The sequence below is a fragment of the Chiloscyllium plagiosum genome, unplaced genomic scaffold (assembly GCF_037043375.1).
Source record: "Chiloscyllium plagiosum isolate Xiang-an unplaced genomic scaffold, Cpla_swu_hap1 HiC_scaffold_4, whole genome shotgun sequence".
In the NCBI taxonomy this organism is placed as follows: Eukaryota; Metazoa; Chordata; class Chondrichthyes; order Orectolobiformes; family Hemiscylliidae; genus Chiloscyllium; species Chiloscyllium plagiosum.
Window position 1 is genome coordinate 124,827,888 of NW_028270142.1, and position 24,421 is coordinate 124,852,308.

The 24,421-nt window shown below is 42.3% G+C and overlaps 1 protein-coding gene across 3 annotated transcripts in view; it reads left to right on the forward strand.

Annotated features, from left to right (window-relative positions):
* Positions 1-24,421, forward strand: part of tsnare1 (T-SNARE Domain Containing 1) — a 912,841-nt gene that overhangs the window by 82,631 nt on the left and 805,789 nt on the right. For 2 of the 3 annotated variants that reach the window (XR_015757042.1, XR_015757043.1), the window contains exon 2: positions 2,635-2,678. The exons of the other annotated variant lie outside the window; for it this stretch is intronic. The gene's annotated coding sequence lies outside the window, so the exon portion shown is untranslated. The remainder of the gene's footprint in view (positions 1-2,634; positions 2,679-24,421) is intronic. 3 annotated transcript variants of the gene reach the window in all.

Below are 24,421 nucleotides of genomic sequence, written 5' to 3' on the forward strand. Positions count from 1 at the left end.
CCTTGCTGTTTTGTTCCAGGAAACCTATTTAATTCAATGGATTTATTTCTGCTATCTCTCCTACTAGGTAAGAAGCATATCCTCCAAAAAAATGCTGCTTCTGTTTTTAAGACTTCTATCTTGAAATCCCTCTTAATTGCACCTAGTGCCTCTAATCCAATAATTGACTTCTGGAATTATGTGCATTGTTATCATCTTTGGTGAATATATCTCTGGATGAATCAAATCCCAGAATGAAAGCTGACCGGCCTTTTTTTTTATATATTGTTTAGTTACTTGCATCATCCTGTGAAACCCAGGCTGCAAAATTTCTTTACTGACAAAGCAAATTTTTAGTAAAACAGAACACAAAAATAAAAATAATCAAACTAAGTTATCTAGATATAAAACACAGGAAAAAAATGTATAACATTCAACAAAGGTTTGATCTGTTTCTCAACACCTCATCACTTTACGATTTGAATTCAAAGAAAGTATCCTCTACCAAATCTTTATCTTTGACATGCTAATTCTTTCAAGTTTTTTTTCCAGTGAATTGTGAAATGTTCTTCAATGAATCCTCACAAACCTGAGAGCTTAGATTTTTTTTCCAGCTTTTAAATAACCTTAGAGCATGGATCTGTACTTGGAACTATGATGTTGTGGCCATTATGGAGACTTGGATATCACAGAGGCAGGAATGGTTGTTGGATGTTTCAAAAGGAATAGGGAGGGAGGTAAAAGAGGTAGAGGAGTGGCATTGTGAATCAGAGGTAGTATCACAGCTGCAGAAAGGGAGGTTGTCAAGGAGGGTTTATCTACAGAGTCAGCATGGGTGTAAGTTAGAAGCAGGAAAGGAGCAGTAACTTTATTGGGAGTTATCTACAGGATCCCCCCACGAAAGATGCAAAGTGCTGTAGAAAAGAAGTGCAGAAACAAAAATAACCATAGTGAACTGACACTCAAGAGGACAAGACATCACACTTCATTCTAAGTCGCAAAGTGGGTACGATTAAGGAAAACCCAAAGGCTTTGAGGAACAAGATGATGGCTAGAAGGAGGGTAAGGCTGATCAGGGAAAGTGGGGGGAACTTGCAGCTGGAGTCAGAGAAAGCAGAGGATGTCCTTCATGAATACTTTGCTTTAGTGTTCACTATTGAGAGGGACCTTGTCATTTGTGCGGACAGTATGAAACAGACTGATATTCTTGAACAGGATATTAAGGAGGATATGCTGAAAATTTTGAAAAACAAGGATAGATAAATTGCCCTGGGCTAGATGGGATATACCCTTGGGTTCTGTAGGAAGTTAGGGAAGAGATTGCTGTGCCTTTGGCGATGATCTTTGTGTCCTCACTGATGATTGGAAGGTGGCAAATGTGATTCCCTCGTTCAGGAAAGGGAAGTCAGGTCATCTGAACTTAGATTAGGATTAAAGATCGTCACAACAATGAGGGCTGAAGGGCCTGTACTGTACTGTACTGTGTTCTATGTTCTAACCTGTAGATTGATTATCAAATGCTCCCGCTGTAGAAATTGTGTAAAGTAAACTTTTGTTAATTGAAGTAACTACTTTCTTTGAACTATTTTATAATCCCTATCTTTAGGCAAGCAACCGTATTTACTTTTAATCCCAGTCAGTTGTTCTCTAAACTATTCAAAATCTTTTCAATATCTGAGTTGTTTGTGCTATAATCAACTAACCAAAATCAATGATTACACATCCTGTCATAAAACAGCACAGAATAAATGATCTTCCCTTAACACTCCAGGGATTCTCTGCTCACTGAAACATACTGAATTATGTTACCCTTTTGGAAAATCGGAGCCAGTTACTCTTTTACCCTTCAGGAAAGCAAACAATTTCATATGCCACTACTCTAAAATCCAATTTCTAGACATAATATGCATACATATATATATATTTTTTCAAACATCCTTCTGGCGTGAATCATTGAAGATCGCTCTACGGGTTGAGTGTTTATAAAAGAATATTGCATCCCCGGTTTATTACTTGAGAAATATGGTATAAAATCAAAGAAAATAAGTTAAGCTATAGAAAATGCTGGCTTTGCCTGTGCTAGAATATTGTTTCCAATTCTGGGCACCACACTTTAGGAAAGATCTAAAGGAATTAGAGATGATACAGAAATTATTCCTGTGAATCATTCTGAGGATGAGCTTCAATTTTGTAGATGGTTTGGAGAAGTTTGACTTGGGTGAGAGGAGATTCGGTCAAGATATTCAAAAGCAAGAAGGAGTACTGAGGGAGAAGCTGTTAACAAGAGTGGAGTGATTAAGATGCAAATTTAAGTTCATTAGCAAAGGGAAAAATGACAAAATGAGGGGAAATCTTTTCACACTGCCTGAGAGAGTAGTGGAGGCTAAGTCAATTGAGAATTTCAAAAATGAATGGAATTGCTGTCTGAAAATTCAGATATTTGCAGGAAGGTAAGGCAATAGCTGGCGAATGATATGAGGTAAATCGCTCCTTCAGAGAGTCAGCACAGATAGAATGAAGTAAATGGATTCTTATTTACTCTAACTGTTCTATTATTCCCTGATGACTTTGCGACTTAGAATGAAGTGTGATGTCTTGTCCTCTTGAGTGTCAGTTCACTATGGTTATTTTTGTTTCTGCACTTCTTTTCTACAGCACTTCGCATCTTGGATGTTGGACCAAAAGTTAAAGCTCTCAAAGTAGGTCTTTCTTTCATTCCATATGGATAAACTGAAGTGAGTTGTGATTCTTGGCAAGTGGGGATTAAAAAAAAGTATCATTTTTCAGTTGGGAGTCCCCAGATTTGACATCAATACGAGTTGATTAACTGGAGTGCTGCACTTCTTGAGGCTACAAAACCTGTATTGTAATGTCTTGTTCAAAGAATGTACGTGTAATGTTCGCACAGTCATGATCAGATTAAAAACTGTCTTGCACAATGACCGCTTTTACTTTCAAATCAGTGTGATTCAGGGTAATCTCTCGAAATTGCTGAGGGCATTACAGTGTCCATAACTAAGTAGTAGAGCATTTAGTCAGCTATTGTATCAGAGACAATATAGAAGAAAATAAGTGATTCAAATTGAGAGGAACTTCAGGAAAGTAGGCTTGATTTGCTGAATGGTCTACCTTTCCTCTTTCTCACAGCCTATAAGTAAATAGCAAATGCACCCATTGGGGGATGATGGTCTGATATATGGTGCGAGATGTTAAAACGTGTTTCATTGTACATTTGGAGTTTCAAGGAATAAGGTACCATTGAACTGAAGGCTAAGCATCTTTAAAAAATGGAAATCAGATGATCGTCGTTCTGTTAAGCTTCAGTTTATGCAACATTTGTCAATTTGTCAAAAAAAGTTAATGAGTAATCCATGAAATGCCTTGAGCTGGTTACAGTCATGTAAAATTTGTTTGTGCCTCTCTAGGGGCTCCTCATCCGCAAATAATCACATTTTCCAAGTCTGACTTTTCTAGGTAGTGAATTGTGACAGTTACTGTTCAGAAAACTGCCCTTATGATGAGCAGCCTTGCATTTACACGACCCTGTTCCTCAGTTGAGGTTGGTAGTGGAATATTTAATTGTGTGGCAGGGTTGCAGTTGGGAACCCTGCTGCTTTCTCCTCCTCACTCTGAAGTCAATTGACTGAATGTTTATAGATAGCACCATTATTGACTGAAGTGGGAAATTTAATGCAAATGGAAAGGTCTCACCCCATCAGGTATTGACTGAGTGATAGTTGGTCGACTCACCAACTGGGGAACACGCCAAGCAAACCTGTGTGGGGTTGCTTGCAGGCTCCCAGGGGGTTGAGGTATTTTGTTTAAGGGCATCAAAAGCATGCGTGAGGTTATCCAATTGGGCTGAAAATGAATAGATCAGGATATTAACAAAGTTAAATACAGTGTCTGTCTAACATGATTTGAGGGTTCAGGTGCTTAGCTTTTTAAAATGCCATGAAGAGGTGCAGAAAACAGTCAGGAAGGCTAATGGAATGCTAGCCCTCAAGATTGAAGGGCTGAAGTGTAAGAATGCGGATGTTTTGCTGCAGTTAAACAAAATCTTAGTTAGACCCCACTGAGAGTACTATCAGCAGGTTTGGGCACCATGCCATAAGAAGGATGTTTGGACCCTGGAGGGAGGTCAACACAGGTTTCCAAGGACGGTACCTACATTTCAGGGGTTACGTTATGAGGAGCGATTAGACAAATTAGGCCTTTAGTCCCTGAATTTAGAAGGTTAAGGGTGATCTAATGAAATTTTTCAGGATGTTAACATGGAAAGACAGGGTCGATTAAAGATAAACTATTTCCACTGGTTGAAGATCAGAGGGCATTGTCAAAGAATTAGGGCCAGAGTATTCAGGAGGGATTTTAGAAAACACATAACATGTAGTGCAAGTTTAGATCACTCTTCCTCAAATGGCAGTTGATGCTAATTCAATTATTAAATTTAAATCTGAGACAAATGTTTATGAAGCAAGAATATCAAGGGATATGGATCCAAAGCAGGCAGGTGGCATTAGACCACAGATCAGCCATGGTTGTCTTGAGTGTCACAGCAGGCTCAGGCTGAAAGGCCTGCTCTTGTTCCTGCGCTCTTACTTGGGGCTTGATGGAGGGATCTGAAAGTGGGAGCTAGGGGGCATCCATTGAAAGCCACACCTCGTTGTCGTGGTCTGGACTACAGCGATGACCCGAACCCTCCAGTTGGTATTGTGTTAGTAGCAGCCCACATCTTACAATTCAAACTTGCGATTCATTAGGTCTCCAGCCTCCCATTGGTAGGTAGGATTCCTGCACAATGGAAAGACTGCCTGATTGGCACTTAATTTGCTGGTCAGCCCTAAAAGAGACAACATAGGGCTCTCATTAGTTCCCTTGGCAGGTGAAGCTCTCATTGTCTCGATTTAAGTACTACCCTGAGAGGCTATAGCTTTATGACTTGTCCCGAGGCGTTAAAAAAAAACATGCAAGATGGACATTTCATTTATATGGTATAGCTCTTGAAAAGTTGGGGTAAGCAACTATTGTACAAAAATGTTTTATCAGTTAGCCAACAAACCAGAGCAGTTGGATGATATTTGATTGGATTGCAGAAGCTTATTTATTTTGCTTTGTGTAATACCTGGAGATTCAATCTTTGCCACCAGCTATGGTAGACATTTTGATGTGCTGTAATGTGAGATGTCGGAGAACAGCAATTGAATGCACAGCATGCTGCTGGGAAGAGGATGTACTGGCTCCTTTCAATGTGCTGTATCCAAGCTAACAGAACTTCTGTGTGTCAGGTTGCTGGCAGAATACAGCTTTGACATTTCTCTGAAAGAGATAACAGGGTCAAAATTTCTGTCTTCACTAATTTAACTGGTAAGGTATGTTAGAGTGACATTTCTTTTTGAACTGGTGTTGATTTATTTATATCGAAAGTACATGGGATAGAACACTTGCAAAGTTGGTGAATAAACTTGTCATCTAGAGGCCTGTTTGATGTGAACCTACAATGGATGGCCTTGAGTTTATTTCTAATAAGCCAGCTGCACTGATTGCCAGGGGCTGGGCAGTGTCCAGTCCATCAGTACAGGTCCAAAAATGTTTATTTGAGTGTAGCTTTACGTACATGACAGGCCTCCAAGTGTGAGGGAGGCACGTTCACTCAAAGCATTCAGAAGGTTAGCTTAACATCTGTTATTGAGAAAGTTTCAGAGTTTATTGTAAAGGATCCAAAGCAGAGCATATAATACAATCAAGCAGGGTGAACCCAACTTCACAAAGGGAAAATCATGCCTGACAAATTTATTAAAATTCTTTTGAGAAAGTAACAAGCTGGATAGATAAAGAGGAGCAGTGGATGTAATAGATTTTCATTTTTAAAAGGCATTTTTATTAAGTAGATTCCTATCAAATTGAGTCCATGGTGTTGGTATATTAAGCTAGAATGGATGGAGAATTGGCTATCCAACAGAAAATCAGAAGGTTGGGATAGAAAGAGTATTTTGAGGATGGCAGGGTGTAACTAGTAGAGTGCCACTGGTATCAGTGCTGGGGCCACAATTATTTGCAATATACCTTCATGACTTAGATAAGGAAAGCGTACTATAAATAAGTTTGTGGATGACACAAAATAACTGGGAGGGCAAATGGTGAAGATGAGACAAGATCTACAGCAGGGTATAGACAGGTTATGTAAGTGTGCAAGAACTTGGCAGATGGAATGTAACATGGGAAAATGTTTGGCAGGAAGAATAGAGGATCTAGATTTTATTTGAATGGAGAAATACTGCAGAAAGCTATATCACAGAGATTTGGGAATCCTTGTCCATAAGTCTCAAAATAAAAACTGGATCATATGAACAGGGAAGGCAAATGGAATGTTGACCATCCATTCAAAAGGCATGGAGTAGAAAAATAGAGAAGTTTTGCTAAAACTGTACAAGGCACAAGTCTGACCACAGCTGGAATATTGAGCAATTTTGGGCCCCTTATCTATGGAATGCGATACTGGCACTGGAGCAGTCCAGAAAAGATACATTGGTCACCTTTGGGTGTGAAGGAACTTTCTTATGGAGAGAGTTTGAGCAGGTGAGCCCTGTCCTCATTGGAGCTTAGAAGAATGAGAGGCAACCTTATTGAAAAAATGCAAGATTTTTATGGACCTGACAGGTTGGATGCAGAAAGATTATTTCATTTGGTGAGTGTGTCTAGAAGTAAAGGACATGATCTCTGAATGAGGCATCACCCTTTGTAAGACAGAGATGAGGAGTAATTCTTTCTCTGTGGTAAAGAATTGCAGAAGTTCTCTAGCCTCATTAAACATATTAAACATTAAACATATTCAAGACAGAGATGATTAATCAGTAAAGGAAGCAAGGATTATGGGGAAAAGGAGAAAAGTGGAGTTGAGGATTATCAGATCAGCCATGACCTCACTGAATGGTGGAGCAGACTCAATGGACTGAAATGGCCGATTTTATGGGATTAAGGTGTTCATTGAAAAGGAAGGATGTGCAGGATTAAGGGGTGAAGGCAGGCAAATGGCACCAAATTAAATGCTCATTTGGAGAGCCAGCACAGGCATGATAGGCCAAATGGCTTCTTTTGATTCTGTGAAAATATTGATATTAGTATTCAGTTAAACCTGCTGACAGTCATGATGACCAGAATCATAATTAAATCCTTCCTGATCTCCACTGAGAGGTAAAGCAGCAGAAGAATGGAGGCGAAATCAGAAATAAGATTAAAAATTGCTTTCTGATATTTCTTCAGATATTAAATCAGTGCAGAGATGACACTGACCACTCATACCTGACCTGCAAATTGCTGGTCTATTTGCTGACACCATGCAAGCTCCCACCCCAGCAAGGAAGTAGTGCAGCAGCTTCTGGTTGTATGCATTCATTATCTATCAGGCAAAGACTGTGTCTGTATTTGTCTTGTTTAAATGCATGTTCTCTGGTCCTTCACTGTTAAATTGAAATAAATGGTCACAAGTCACACATTCTAGCCTTCATGATTTAATGTACCTACATCAAGTTCAAGTTTACACTGTTGCAAAGGATATTTAGTGAGTGGTGAATCATCAATTGGTGTTGTCCTATCTGAAACATATTGAGCCAAATACTGCAAAGGTCGGTTCCTGCTCCTTATTCTCTGACAACTGCACTGGGTCACTGCCACTTAATGCTTTCCTTCTATTTCCCAGAGACAAACCTGCAAAGTATTAGTCCCTCTTCTGATCGGCAAGCACTGAAAATAAGGAAATGTCTTCCCAGAGGTGTTTTCCCTTCTACAAGCTGATGAACTGATAATGTCCTTGAATCGCCTTGAATTTTCTGTTGCTTCAAGTATTTAAATTCGAAGATGAAGTAATGGTTGAAATCATTCTCACACTGTGGTAATTAAGTAATAAAAAACTAAACAATGTACTATCTCCGAGAAAAAAGATCCAAACCTGCACACTCCTCAGTGTTGATTTCAAATTGACCACGGCGTATTCCTGTCTCTCCACCAGAGATGGAGAGACAGGAGTATTTAAAATATAATCTTTTTGATCTCCTTTTGCCTTGTTTTTTTTTAAAATTTTCAATGGAATAAAGGATACTTATTCCATTCTGGGAATCATTCTGGTTGAAAGCACTGTCAAGTTTTCTTGTAAAGTAACTCTGAAAGAGCATAGCAACATAAAATCCAATGAGTGCCACACAGCTCAGTTACACATTGATTAGCAGTTGTTATTTTTCTCCAGCTGTCTGTTGCATTTTTATATATTATTCAGTGGTTTGCTTGGGTGTGTTAAGATGAAATTTTATGTGAAATTCAGACCTTTTATTGTCCATGGACTTAACAAATAACAAAATCCAAAGTTTCCCAGATTTCAAACTCAAAAATGCAGTAAAGAGAAACTAGTTCATTATTAATAAGTATGAATCGTCACCATCCAGGCCCCACTATGTAAGTTGGTTTCTCATTCAAAACATTTATGTGGTAAATTGAAGCACTGATCATGTGGGTTAAATCTATCTTAGTCTGATAAAGCAGTCATTCTGGAAACATGCAACACAGAAGTTCCCTGTGTGATGTCTCATTAGGTGAATACATGAGAATGTAGATTGCAAGAAACACCTGCATTGTTATAGAGGACCAGTGAATAGTGATGATGGCTGAAATTACTCCGTAGAGGCCAGTATCCTCTCGCCAAGTCACACTTTATATGTACGTGGAAAGTCCTTGACACTGATCCAGCTCTTTCAGAGTGAGCTGAGTGAACAGAACCTCTGACACTCCTGTGATTTTTTTTTCTCCTCTCCCCTTTAATACAGGGAAAGGAAAGAGCAGAGTCCTTTACTCAGTGATCCAGCTCCCTCAGAGGTAGTTCTCAGAGTGAACAGAACTCTGACACTCCTGTTTTTATTTTCTTTTACCCCCACACCACCACCTAACTGCAGTAGTGCTTATGTTTTCCCCAGCACCCATGTTGTGTGAGTGCAGGTGTGAGACACAGTGAGAGACACAAGGTGCACAAATCTTTATTAAATTTCCACCACCAGGAAGAAAGGAAATATCCGAGTAGCCAGTGACAAGCAGTGCCCTTCTTAGAGGGCAATGCTGCGTGATCAAACAGTGAAGGGGAGGGCAGGGATTAAATCAAAATAGTGTTGGAGGGGGAAATAATGCACTCCTCTCCCTGCGGTGCCCACCTCTCCCTGAATAGCTCAAGAGTATTGGTCGATACTGTGTGCTCCTTCTTCAGAGACACCCGGGCTCTGACATAAACGCGGAAGAGGGACAGGCAATCGGCCCTAATGACCCCCTCTATGGCCTGCTGCCTGGACCTGTTTATGGCCAGTTTGGCCAGGCCCAGGAGCAGACCCATGAGGAGGTCCTCTGACCTGCTCTTCCCCACCCGCACAAAATTGAGGGGGAGGGGAGATGTGGAATTGAACCCCAGTCATCTGTGTGACAGGCAGGGATATTCACCACTATACTACCGCAGACTGCACACACCTGTGAGTATCTGTCAGCCAAGGCTCCCTGATTGGACCAGATTAACAGCCCCAATCAGAGAACTCGTATTCTATGAGGTACACCTGGCTGACCTTGTTACAATCACTGGAGGTTCTATAATAAATTTTATCATTTCTGACTTCCCACATATCTATGCAAAGAACGTACTTCAATAATCACACTGGCTTATCTGTATTTGTATGTGGAAGAGTGTTGCCGCAAATTATTTTTCCTTTGATTGGGTCAAAGGGCCTAATTGATTAAGTCCAATACAGGATCAACCACTAATCTAACCTTGAGCTAGACAAGAAGATCCTCTTGACTGATCAAGGTAATAATTTGTTAAGAAGAATGGCAGGGGACGAATGGGTGCTCCCGTAGAAACCTATAAAATTCTAAAAGAACTCGAGAGGTGAACATAGGAATTATGTTCCTGATGCCCAGGGAATTCACAGGACCAGAGAATGCTGATGATGGGTGTCAGAGCTTAAGCTACAGTGTAGGACTGAGATAAGAAATTTCTTCACCCAGAGAGTCATTAACCTGTGGAATTCTCTTCGACAGAAGTGGTTGAGGCCAAACTATTTAATGCTTTCAAATATAGTTCTTAGGGCTAAAGGGATCAAAGGGTATGAGGAGAAAGCAAGAGCATGAGACTGAGGTGGATGATCAGCCATGATCATATTGAATAGCAGAGCAGGCTCAAAGGGCCAAATGGCCTCCTCCTCCTCCTCCTAAGTAATACGTTTCTATTGGATGCTGGCAATTAGGTACATTATAATAGTTTGTTAGACATTGCTGTCATACTGTGCATTGTGGCTATAAGTGATCATGATTAGATTGGTGGAGCTGAGTGCAGTTCCCAACATTTAACCCTTTTATAACCATTTCCTAAAAAAATAAGTTTGTCAAAAACAGCTAATCTGGTTGAGGAATCTCTTAAAGTTATGTTGTCAAAATTTAGATAGTTTTGACATGCTTGACCTCTAAATCTATTTTTACCTTTTTCTCTTTCTCACTGAGTACTGAAACCATAGCCTTTCACTGGGTCTATGTCTTTGAGTGAGGACAGAAATAATTTTTTTTCTGTCAAAAACTGCTCTGTTCTCCATGTGTGAGAGAAGTTGAAATGGTAAGAGACTTGAAAATGGCACAGACTAACAGGTGAAGACTTGGGGTAAGGTGTGAGGCATTGATGCAGACAGTGTAACAGAGCACGAATGACAAATGTCATGCTCATCTCTGACCGTTGCTCTACTCAGTTCATGACATTTCTTCAGTCATTGGAGATCTGTCTTGAGAACCATTGAAAGTAATTCTCCATGGCCCTCAACCACTTCTACATCTTTCTGTCTGCTTTGAGTCTCTGAATGAGTTGGTATCTTCCATTGATTCAAAGTATGGAAAAAAATATGCTTATCTTTGGCCGGCATTTAGCACATATCGTAGCTGTGACTTTACTTCACATTTCTAGCCACCATTGTTTGCTGTCTATGATTGATTTGTAAACACATCAGTAGTGCCATCTTTATCAAGTATTAGAATTTAGAACCCTTACAATGTGGAAACAGGTCCTTCAGCCCAACAAGTCCACACCAACACTCCAAAGAGTAACCCACCCAGCCTCATTCTCCTAACTAATGCGTCTAACCTCCACATCACTGAACATTATGGGTAACTAACCCTGACCAAACCACCTAACCTGCACACCTTTGGACTGTGGAAGGAAAGCAGAGCATTCAGAGGAAACCCACGCAGATACTGGGAGAATGTACAAACTCCACATAGACAGTCAACCGAGGCTGGACTTGAACCCAGGTCCCTTGCACTGTGGGGCAGCAGTGCTAACCATGTTGCATATATTCCAGTCAATGTGATGGCTGTTTAATTGCTAGTTGGGATCTGCACTGTTTGCCTGTCCAGCAATACCACTAATTAGCTGAATCTGAGATCTCAACTCAAAGTGCTGGCAGTTTAATGTTCCCTACTGCAAATCTGATAATGGAGCAGTACGCTTGAGGTGTCAGCTTGGCTTATTTACTCATGTTCTCGAGTACAGCTTCTCACCCCAGCCTTCTGACTTTGAAGTGAGTGTGCTGCGACAGAGCCAAACTCCCATTATGATGTTTTGGTTATGCAGCTCACTGTTGACAGATGTGCCTCACACCAGATAAGTGAATGCACAAAAACGACAAGCTATTACTGTGGACTTCAGTCATGTAATTGCAGTGAAGAATGGAGCTGCACATTTTTAATTGAATTTTTTTTGTAAACATGTCCAATTGGATATCTGAGCTCTGATCTCAGGAAGGTCTGCATCCATACCATCATTGTTTTAAAAACCCCATATGCAATTGCTCAAATTAATATTTACATTTCGGTTCTGCAAAGTAACTGTTCAGTTATTCCATTCATAATGATTAATGGAAATGTCTTTTTAATGGGACACTGGTGAGGTAGCAGTCCAACCGCTCTTCTGAAGCTACATTTTAATTTACTGAAAATGCCGACTGGTTGCGACTTTGAATTGATACTCTGCCTTTGTGGATGACATTCTGTAACTCATTAGATAAAGTGAGATTCCATGCTGTTCAATAATAGCCGATGACTGTTGCATAGGTTGGAGTGTCTTATACAGTACAGTAAGAGGAAACGGAGAGGCGAGTGGAAATAGGATCAGAGGGACAGGAATTTCAAGTGGCAAATATTTCAATGCTTCTGCTATAATAATGAACTTCATTGTTTTTTTTTCATAGTCATTTTGATTTTAATTCCTGTGTCAGGTTTACTTGCAGTGGCGCATACTGGCTATGTCACTTTTAATATGTTCCTATATATTTGGACTAAAAGTTGTGGAGGAAGCAATTTCAAAGTTATTTTTCAAATTTAATGTTCTTACCTGTCAAAAGAGTTTCAGGCGACCCCATTGAATGTTCAGCTCCCTGATGCTTAATGTCAGTAGCCATCAGTCCCAATGAATGTCACTTGAGTCATGTTGGAATATTACATGTATCTATGTGCGTTTTGAGCAAGCCAGGTACACTGCAAATTAATTAAAGGTTATTCAGGGTGTAAGGTTGTTACTGATTTTGTTTTCAAAATTTTTTTTCCTTTGTCCTGTGAGGTTGCTCCTGGGAGGCTTTTTGGATTAGGATTCAAATAGGTAATTCAAATATTTCTCTAATCTATTGGTTGCAGTAGTCAGGTGTGAGTGTAAACTGCATTCACCTTCACCTGGATTTTATAATTCATTTCAATGATGGGAAAAGCAAACAGTATACACTTTTAGGTGATATCTTAACACTGACAATCTGTTCACTGAATCATTTTGTAACTGCATATATTTGGGCTTTGAATGGGTTCCTGGATACAGCGCTCAGGCTGAATTTGAGCAAGGTTTTGGCAGCAAGGAGCCTTCAAGAAACTGACTAACAGTCAAGCAGATGCACTGTGGTTGGAATCAATTTGTATCTCAGTAAAACTGTTATGACTGTTAACTGGCAATTGCTGCACCCCAGGACATGACTGAGAATTTCACATGGAACCATTCTGTGCTGAACCATCTCCAATTTCTGAGCAATGGCTATGTTGCCAGAAATAGGCTGTTTGGAAATGGACTACTATTTGATGTTCATATATCCTCCAGTAGCGTGTAGGCTTCCAATAAGGGGTAGGCCATTACTTTTGTAGTCGAGAGTGTGTTGCTGGTAAAGCACAGCAGCACAGGCAGCATCCGAGGAGCAGGAGAATCAATGTTTTGGGCAAAAGCCCTTCATTAGAAATTCTGATTCTCCTGTTCCTCGGATGCTGCCTGACCTGCTGTGCTTTTCCAGCACCACACTCTCGACTCTGATCTCCAGCATCTGCAGTCCTCACTTTTTCCCATTACTTCGGTAGTGACTGGAGCCAGGTTGACCTTGTTGACTACAAGGTCATTGATTGGGGTTGTCAACCTCGCCCAATCCTTGGCTGACCAATCAGGAGGTCAAAATCTCCTCGGTTCCAAGCAATTGACTCTGAGCTGGCTGGCCTCAGCCAGTGTGCTTCAGAGAGGAGAACTGATCTCAGTGTTAGTTGAGTTACAGCCAGTATGTACTGTTGTTTGTCAGAACTGGTTCCTGAAATGGGTGGTTAGATGGCTGGTGGTACTGTTGAAGAGACCTGAGAGTTTCTGGATGACTCGGTGATGCGACCCGGCCCTGTGTTCTTGGTTTGTGGGTTGCGCCCTTGTGGGTGGGCATTCTCCTATGTGTAGACCATACTTCTGCAGGTGGAATCTGTTCCCTGTGAGTGAACTTTGCTTCTGTGTGGGGACTTGCTTCTGTGTGGGGACTCTGCTATCTGATGTGGACTCTGCCTTCGGGCGTGGACTCTGACTGGGTGTTGGGAATTTCTATTGCACGAGGATTTTGTAAACTCTGTTATTGTATGTGGGTTTGTAATTTATTGTGTTTTGGGTTTTTGTGTGTGTGTAGTTAGGTCGCTAGAAGTTAGAAGGTTGGTTGGGGACCATGAGGTGTTGGGGGCTCAGTAGCCTTTGGTCGGCCAGTGCGATGGAAGGCAGGCTACTGGTCAGTTAGTGCGCAGGATGGTGGGGGTCAAGTGGCTGACATTTGACCCAGAGGGATGTGGGCCAGAGTGGGCTAGACAGTACATGGGGTGGCCGGGAGCTGGAGGTTTGATGACCGGCTGGATGAGTCTGTTAGTATGCGGGCTGCCTGGGGCCAGGCAGCTGACAGCGAACCCGGAGAAAAGCTGGCAAGGGAAGGGGCAATCAGTACACTTTGCTGGCTGGGGGTCCGAGGGTCAATGATTGGCCTGGAGGAGCCTGTCAGTATGCTGGGCAGGCATGACCAGGCAACCAATAGCATGCTCGCAAGTAAGTTGATATAGGGAGGCCAGTCAGTATGTGGGGCGGCTAAACCAGGCGGCTGACCGTAGCCTGTAGGAAGGCTGACCAGGGGAGAACCAGTCAGTACGTGTCGAGGCTAGGAGCCAGGTGGCCATGGCAACATGTACTAAGGCTGACTCAAGGAGGACCAATCAGTACGGAGGGAAGCTGGGATCTGCTGACAGCTCATCTGTAGGAACGCTGGCCAGAAGGGAGGGTCAGTCAGTACGCAGGGCACCGGGAGACCAGAAAGCTGGCAACTAGCTCGTAGGAAAGTGGCCTGGGGTAGTCTGGTCAGTACTAACTGACCCTCCTCAGGCCCACTTTCCTCCTGCACAGTCATTGGCCTCCTGACTCCGTTCACCCTGCGTACAAACCAAACTAGCCCCAACCTGCTTTCCAACAGACGGGCTGTCAGTCTTCGAGCACCCGGTCACCCGCATACTGACTGACCCTTTCTCCTGGCCAGCGTTCCTACAGACCAGCCATCAGCTGTCTGGATCCCAGCCTCCCTGTGTACTGACTGGTCTCCCCTGTTCAGCCATCCTACAGGCTGAGGAGGGTCAGTGGGCCTGAGGAGGGTCAGTTAGTACTGACCAGACTACCCCAGGCCGCTTTCCTACGAGCTAGTTGCCAGCTTTCTGGTCTCCAGGTGCCCTGCGTACTGACTGACCCTCCCTTCTGGCCAGCGTTCCTACAGATGAGCTGTCAGCAGATCCCAGCTTCCCTCCGTACTGATTGGTCCTCCTCGAGTCAGCCTTAGTACATGTTGCCATGGCCACCTGGCTCCTAGCCTCGACACGTACTGACTGGTTCTCCCCTGGTCAGCCTTCCTGTTGGCCACCTGGTTCGGCCACCCTGCATATTAACTAGCCTAAAACGGCTTTCCTGCGAGCACTCTATTGGTGGCCTGGCCATGCCCACCCCACATACTTACAGGCCCCTTCCAGTTCGTGGAGTGACTGGGAGCTGGGTGGTCGACAACTAGCCCAGAGGAAAGCGGGCGTGGGGAGGGTTAGTCAGTACATGGTGTGGACCGGTGACAGGAGTATGTAGGGTACCTGGGACCAGGAGGGCGTAGGGTGGAGTTGTTATGTAATCAGTGTTTTCTGTTGAATGTTGTTTTTGGCTATATTGTGTTTTGTAGACTGCTTTCCTTTGTACCTGGGTGCAGGCGATGTGTCAAGTGTTTGCAATTGTAAATTGTGGGCATCAACTGACTGTAACCTTTGGTCTTAGGGGCTTAAATGGACTCCTTCCTGAACTTCTGTCATTGTGGTCTCTTTAAGGGGACAGTGACTTGTTTGAAAATTCTGTGTTTTATGTAGTGCCGTTTGTTTTGTGAAATTTCGGGCACCTCATGGTTATGTCCCCTATTTTTCATGTATTGTTATTGCTGTATTGTATTTTGTGTAACTATGAATAAAAAAAAAACATAACCAGGAGATTAGAATCTCCTCAGTTCCAGGCAACTGACTCCAAGCCGGCTGGCCACAGCCAATGGACTGTGCATTTGTATATAAACAGTGACTTGGTGAATAGATACCAACATGAAACAGTTGAAACAATCATCACCCACTGCAATACCATAAAGTCAGTGAGGATTTTACTTGAAGATGAATGTTATTGGATGCACCATATCATTATCTGTTACAACGGGAGGAGACATTGGACACTCTCATGAGTGGCTCACCTGTTGACCTGCCTATGCCTCACCATCATCTGTCAGGTTCAGAATAACAACTTGATGTAAAATCTGCCACTGTATTGAATGGCTGGACAGAATGGCAGAAACCAGGACAGAGCAATCTGCTTGATCAGTGCTCAGCACTGAATGTAATAATCACTCCCTTCACCACCACAGCACAATCTACAGAAGATGTTGTAACAAGTCTTCTACTTTGTTAGCACCTCCTAGCGCTACTAACAACAAAGAACACCAACGTCTTGGACACACCAAACAGCTCTGATTTGCCATAAGTTCTGTTGACAGCTTGATCTATGTCAAAATTATTTCATGATTCTTAATTTTAAGAAATTATCAGCAACATGGACTTCAGAACCCATACAGTGATGAGTCCGAATAAGGTTCTTAAACATGATTGAAAAATTCACTGTTTAAAATAAAAACATGCATTCAGTTTTAAAAGATGCATTACTACATTTTACTTCCTTAACCCTTCAGACAAACAAGGGTTAGAATTCATAGTCCAATGCCAAGAATATCTCATTATTTGGAGAAGCCAATCAAACTGAAAGGCACTGTAAAACAGTTAAATGTTAAAAGATTAAATTGGAATATCTCTCAGAACATTAATATAATATTACCAGGTTATACTGCACTGACTTAGTGTTCTGGAAGTGGGTGGAGATGACGTTCATGCAGTAATGCGATGACTCCCACTCCATTTAGACAGTCATTTGCTACTACACCCCTACTATTATCAAATTAAACTATCATTTAGCCCCTTCCATTCAGAAATACTTTCATAGCTATCCCCCAGCCAATCAGGTTTGCTTGTGTGATCATCCCCGATGACTTACATAGTCTGGAGAAATAGCAGAGCCAGAACTCATTTTCAGGGTAGCTCCAAAGCTAGGACATATCACATCTACATTGTTTTGAGGAATAACTGAGTTAGGAAATCATCTGCACAACGATTCCTCAGGATTAGGGCATTTACATTTGCATTATCTCTGAGGATAATCTCAACCTGCCATTGTACCTGGGATAACTTGGTTATGGGGGGGGAGTGGGGGGAGTGACCAGAGTATCTGTGAGCATTACCAACTGACCTGTATAAAAGGGATGTATTTCCTTTGTTTGGGGTCTCTTTTGGCTCGACTTTGCACACCTGCAAAGGGGTTGGGAGGGGTTGGGGTCACCTAGCTTGTACAAACTTTAACTGTTTGCAGAAGTTGGTTTGGGAAAATAACTTAATTTATGGTGGCAGCAGTGGGATTCCCACATACACGGAGCTTCCAGGTTGACTGAATAAGCATTTGTCTAAGTGTTGGTTGTGTGAGATGGATGGGCCCACAAGGTAAGCTTCACCTTGATCTCTCTCTCTCTCTCTCTCTCTTTCTCTAAACTTAACACTCAGTCAACCCCTCATCTCCTGGGACTTGTGGTGACAGAATCTTTGAGGTAACTCGCACACTTGCACGCCAATGAGTCGCTTTGCGCGAACCTGATTTTTAAATTGGGGTTAGAGTACCCAGACATACAGAGTAAGAACAGGGGTTCGAGTCCCCATGAGGAATAAAGTGAGAAATGGGTTAAAGTCCTCTAAGGGAAAAGGAGTTTCAAGTCCAACAGACACAAGGTTTGAGGCTCCAGAGTGTAAAAATAAAGTTAGAATTTGGTACTTAGTTATCGCCCTTGTCCCCCACACCTCCCCTTAGAAGTACTTTGAGACAACGTGGCGTCACTGGGAAAAGGGGGAGGAAGTGGAACCAGTCTGCTCTGATCCCAACTGTCAAGTACATTGATTGCCAGGGAAGCTTTATTTTGTTGTGAGAGTCTCATCTTCTGGGCTGTGGACTCAACTTGGAGAGCCCTTCTTCTGCGGCAAGGGAGCGGCTTGGACTGCGGCCCCATGTGGTCCGCTGCCAGGACTTTCTCTTTATAAGTGTTATTTCAGCGAGAGGGTGCAACAAAAAGAGAAACGCTGAAATTAAGGTTGTACTAATACTGGGGTCGAAAAAGGAAGTTTCAATATAAATTGTGCCATGCTGAGAGTGTTTGATATTTAAATGTTTTGGTTTATTAAAATACCGGTTCAGAAAATCCTTTTAATTTGCCTTATTTGAATCAGGATCTCAAATCACTATGTTATGTGGGCAATTTAATAAAGCAGATTTTGTTTTTACATTGAAATTGTGCAACATTATGTCCTTTTTAAAATGATCAAACTTGTAACCTTAAAACAAATTGATTGAGGGCCTTGAGCCCCTGATTTTTTTGAAATTTTACAATGTCAGTTTTAAACAACAATTGTGTCAGTGGTCATGCTGACAGATGAGTGTATTGTACTAAATTATCTTTGCTGTGTTTTTAATGCAGAGTGCACAATAAGAGTGCATTTTAAGTCTGATGTTTTGTTAAGATTTTTAGAAAATATTAGAACTTGAGGCTGACCTGTTTCAGTGCAAAAAACGTGGCCACTCAGCTCATTGAATCTGCACTGACCCTCAGAAGCCCCACCCCTGTAACCCCACATTTCCTGTGGCTAATCTACTTAGCCTGCACATCCCTGAACACTACAGTGCATTTAGCCTCACCAGTCAACCTAACCTGCACATCTTTAGACTATGGGAGGAAATCATAGCACCCAACGGAAACCCATGCAGGCACAAGGAGATAAACTCTGCACAGACAGTCACCCTAGACTGGAATTGAACCAGGGTCTCTGGCACTGTGAGGTAGCAGTGTTAATCACTGAGCCATCCTTAGCAAGCAGTTTTTTTTTTAAATTAACACTCCAGAAAGTTTTTTTTCAAACAGGTATTTAAAAGGCAGGCATTTTAAATGCTTTGACAGCTCCCTGTCGCAACTTTTTCTTCCAGGTTTGTTAATATCCTTTGACATTTTGTGGCAGGTCCCGAGAGTTTAACTGAGTTTACTCTGTGCACATGCATGCCTACTTTTCTAATAATTGCAAACAAGCATATCATCTCCCCCAAAGGAAGGTCAAGAGTGTATCCGAAAATGTGCCCCATCTTTAGAAACAAAACCACCAAGTTAAAGTTGCAAGAAATAGACTTAATTTGCACACGTCATGTTTAAAATTCCTATCTGCTGAAATATAGACATGACACAGCTGATGTTTTGTATGAGCAGCTGCCTCTATGAACCATGGTTGTGCAAATGTTAACCTGCCGAATCCTTTCCATAAAAATTGTGGAGCCATGTAACAGAGAAGCTTATCATCATTGTGAAATTCAGGCTAATACTTTTATAAAGTTTCATACTACACTTCAGCTATGTTTTCTTTGAAACTAAATGACTAGATGGTCAATTAAAGCTGTCAAGATGACCTTTCTGGAAACACAAGATAGCCAAAGCCAACATTTATTGACCATCCTTAATGACCCTCATGTTGTCCACTTGAATTGTACAGAACTCTTAGGAAGACAGTTCCAAGATTTTAATTTTGCATCATTGAAGTAACAACAATTTTGATCGCATTTGGCTGATCTTAATCTAGGCAATAAAAATTACAGGTTTAGATTTGTAGCAAGAGGATGTTTAGCATGCTGCAACAGTGTAGCTTGTTTTAGATTAGATTAGATTAGATTACTTACAGTGTGGAAACAGGCCCTTCGGCCCAACAAGTCCACACCGACCGCCGAAGCGCACCCACCCAGACCCATTCCCCTATATTTACCCCTGCACCTAACACTACAGGCAATTTAGCATGGCCAGTTCACTTAACCTGCACATTTTTTGGACTGTGGGAGGAAACCGGAGCACCCGGAGGAAACCCACGCAGACACGGGGAGACTGTGCAAACTCCACACATTCAGTCGCCTAAGGCGGGAATTGAACCCGGGTCTCTGGCACTGTGAGGCAGCAGTGCTAACCACTGTGCCACCGTGCTGCCCACTATGGTGCTACCACTCTGAATTGTGCTGGGGTAGTGAATGTATTACTCAGCAAGCTCTGCCATGGTTTGCCAATTTCTTGAATGCTGTTGGAGTTGCACTCATTCAAGCAAGTGGAAAGTATTCCATCATCCTCCTGTCTTGGACATTGCAGGTAGTGGGCAAGCCTTTGGGAGTCAGGAAGTGAGTTACTAGCCTCTGAATCCAAGTCCCTTACCTTGTCAGTGTTGGCAAAACTGGTACAGTTAAATAAGAAACATAGAACATGGAGAAACTCAACATGTATGGCAGCATTTGCCAAGTGAGAAACAGTTCATGTTTTGAGTCCAATATGATTTCTTCTGAGTGAAAAGAATTGGCAAGTGTAGGTTTTATATAGTTTTTGACGGTGACAGAGAAGGAACAAAAGGCACAGATGATATAGAAGCCCATACATAAGGCAAAATATTAGCTAGTTGGGGCGAAAGAGAAATAGAGATGTAAGATGAGTATAAATTGAGTTTAGAAGGGTCACCCAAACAGAGTTGTTATGACACAGGGAGGCCATTTTGCTCATTTTGCCTGCACTGGGTGAGGATGAAAACAGGTTCTCTCAGCTGAGGGGAAAGTAAATAGGTTAGACTTCTGGTGAATACACCTGTGGGTGTCTGCCCATTGAGTGTAAAGGAGGGGGCAAGAGGGATCTGTAGGGGAAAGCACGGGTGCCACTGCCAAAAGCGATTGAGGAGTCACCTCTCTGAGGGAAGAAATGCAGGCATTTGTGGAGATGGGACGAGGACAGTGAATGGGAACTACTATAGGTATATCGTGGGAATATTAAGATGTAATATTGGGCTTGAGACAGAGAGGACAATCAGAGGTGAAGTTTAATGTGGCAAGATTCCCATGGGGGAATTAGGTGGAAATGGGCTGTCAGAGTAGTGCTAGGTAGAAGGAAATGTGGAGGGTCTTGTGGAGAGAGGGATGGGTGAAGGAATACCTGGTGACCAGGCAGAGCCTGCTGCTGATGGTGTTCACCATAATCGACATTCCTTATTATCACTTACGCTCCACATCTAGAAAATGGCGACTGATAAACAGCACTGATAATGTCCAGGCTAGGGGAGAGCTCCGTGTCGGTTTGGGTAAAAATGGAGCATCCATGACTACTGGACGAAGAAAAATGAAGGGATAAATATGTGGAACATGTGTTTCTCGCTACAATTTATTTGCAAACATTTCTCCACACACATGCAATGCGTGCAGAGTGGGCATGCTGAAGTGTCAAATATTGGTCAAAGACTGATTGGTTGATTACATCATAGCATTGGTGCAAGTCAAACTAGTGTTGTCATCTCAATGATAAAGAAATTAGGACCATATCTTATAAGGAGGCAAATAGTGTTTGAGCATGCCCCATCATTTGTGGAACACCCAAAGACATCAGGGAGCACTGTATATCATGTAAATATAATGATGGACTTGAAAGAATACAATGATAAGTGGAATGGTTGATGTGTGTCTCAGATGGGAATGGGTTGTGTTCCCTCTTGTGTTCTGTTCACTTAGCCAGTGCAACAACTTCACCGAGTTTGTACACATGTTTCATCTAATGTCCAGGTAGAATAGACGATAGGGCTGCTAAAGGTATGGTCCCACAGTTTAGAACAGCCCAGGGCACACTGCAGTATTGTCCAGAGTGTATCGCACCATCTCAGCATGGTGTGTTCTGTACATACAACATGGTGATACAAGAAATGGCGAAGAGCTAGGGGAATGCTAGCAGTTATCCAAAGGGAATGATGAAAACACCTCCTTGTGGGTGACAGAGCTCAGCTGTATTGGGCCCTTTGGCAGACAGGACCTGATTGATTCTCAATAGACAATAGACAATAGGTGCATGAGTAGGCTATTCTGTCCTTCGAGCCTGCACCACCATTTATTATGATCATGGCTGATCATCCTCAATCAGTATCCTGTTCCTGCCTTATCTCCATAACCCTTGATTCCACTATCCTTGAGAGCTCTATCCAACTCTTTCTTAAATGAATCCAGAGACTGGGCCTCCACTGACTTCTGGGGCAGAGCATTCCACACACCCACCACTCTCTGGGTGAAGAAGTTTCTCCTCATCTCTGTCCTAAATGGCCTACCCCTTATTTTTAAGCTGTGTCGTCTGGTTCGGCACTCACCCATCAGCGGAAACATGTTTCCTGCCTCCAGAGTGTCCAATCCTTTAATAATCTTATACTCTCAATCAGATCCCCTCTCAGTCTTCTAAACTCAAGGGTATACAAGCCCAGTCGCTCCAATCGTTCAACATAAGATAGTCCCGTCATTCCAGGAATTGACCTCGTGAACCTACGCTGCACTCCCTCTATAGCTAGAATGCCTTTCCTCAAATTTAGAGACCAGAACTGCATACAATATTCCAGGTGCGGTCTCACCAGGGCCCTGTACTGCTACAGAAGAGCCTCTTTGTTTCTATACTCAATCTATCTTGTTATGAAGGCCAGCATGCTATGAGCTTTCTTCACTACCTGCTGTGCCTGCATGTTTGCCTTCATTGACTGGTGTACAAGAACACCCAGACCTCTTTGTACTGCCCCTTTACCTAACTTGACTCCATTTAGGTACTAATCTGCTGTCCTGTTCTTGCCACCAAAGTGGATAACCATACATTTATCCACATTAAACTGAATCTGCCATACATCTGTCCACTCACCTAACCTGTCCAGGTCACCCTGTAATCTCCTAACATCCTCCTCACATTTTAACCTGCCACCCAGCTTTATATCATCAGCAAGTTTGTTAATGTTACTATTAATACCATCTTCTATATCATTAATATATATTGTAAAAAGCTGCGGTCGCAGCACTGATCCCTGCGGTACCCCACTGGTCACCGCCTGCCATTTCAAAAGGGAGCTGTTTATCACTACTATTTGTTTCCTGTCAGCTAACCAATTTTCAATCCAAGTCAGTACTTTGCCCCCAATACCATGCGCCCTAATTTTGCTCACTAACCTCCTATGTGTTTTAGATTATACCAGCTGGGTGCATAAGACCATGATGGAGCATCAAGGTCAAGTTGGAAACATTTGGTTTGTGTTGTTGCAGGATTTTGCAGCCTGCATTTGTTTCCTTGTGCTCCCTTTTTCTGGCTGTCAATAAAAGCTTGTGTTGGATTTGTCCGATTGCTTGTGGTTTTCCCAGACTGGATAAGGACAGGATAGGGATAAGTACTGGGCATTGTGGAAGGATGATGAGGTGCCGGTGTTGGACTGGGGTGGACGAAATGAGAAGTCACATGACACCACATTATAGTCCAACAGGTTTATTCTGAAATTACAAGCTTTCGGAGTGCCGCTCCTTCATCAGGTGACACTTCACCTGACTGTAACCTGATGTCATGTGACTTCTGATAGTGTGGGAAGAGTAGTATGGATTCAGAGAGGGTCTTGTGACAGGGTGTATGTAATGGTCAGGCAGCGTTTACGGTCGATGTTTAAACAATGATTAGGCTGAGAGAATGGGGTTGTATGAATGAAGGAATGCCAGCCAATGATCTGTGGTTAGTGTGGCTTTGCAGCCACTGTACAATTGCGCTTCTGGTGAGGGGCAATGTGGATTGTCAGTGCTCATCTGCGGTGGATCGTTGCATTGTCAAAGATGGGACACCAGTAGTGCTGGTCTTGGAGGATATCCGATGAGTGGCAAGTTGATTTCAGAACGGTGTATGATGAAATGGGGATAGAACCAGACATGAGGAGCGGGTAGGCAATTAATGCATGAGAAATCTCACTAGAGGATCCCTTCAAAACACAACTTTTACTTAGCCGTTAAAAGTGGCAGATTGGGCATAATGTGTTTTATGCTTCACCATTGACAGAGACGATATACACTAGTTTCTATATCAAACAGGATTTATTTCTCATGCTTTGAAAATGTCTGCAGCTGCTAGGTTCCTTTTTGTTTCTTCTGGCCACAGCCTTGACTAGTAGCAGGGAGAGCAGAATCAAACACTAAGCAATTGGAACAATGGATATAATAGGAACAGCACTGAAGAACTGAACAAAACCAAGGGCTCTTATGGCACAGTGGTAGTGTTCTACCTCTGGACAGAAGGTCCAGGTTCAAATCTCACGTGCTTCAGAGGGTTGCTGAATAGTTTGGTTAGAAAATATCTTGAACGCAAAAAAATCTATTCAACATTTTTGAATGATGAATGATGAATGATTTTATTGTCACGAGCATTCTACAGAAAGAATGCACTAAAATACAGTGAAGAGCTTTCATTTGTCACCATGATTGGTGCCATGTTAAATAATTCAAGAAAATCGGAAAAAAAGACAGATGTAGCTTAAAGGGAGTCCATCAGTCTGGAGCTGGCTCATCTGCATCAATGATGCCTGAACCACCAACCCTGCTCCATTGCTTTGCTGCCACATACACTGGATTCAA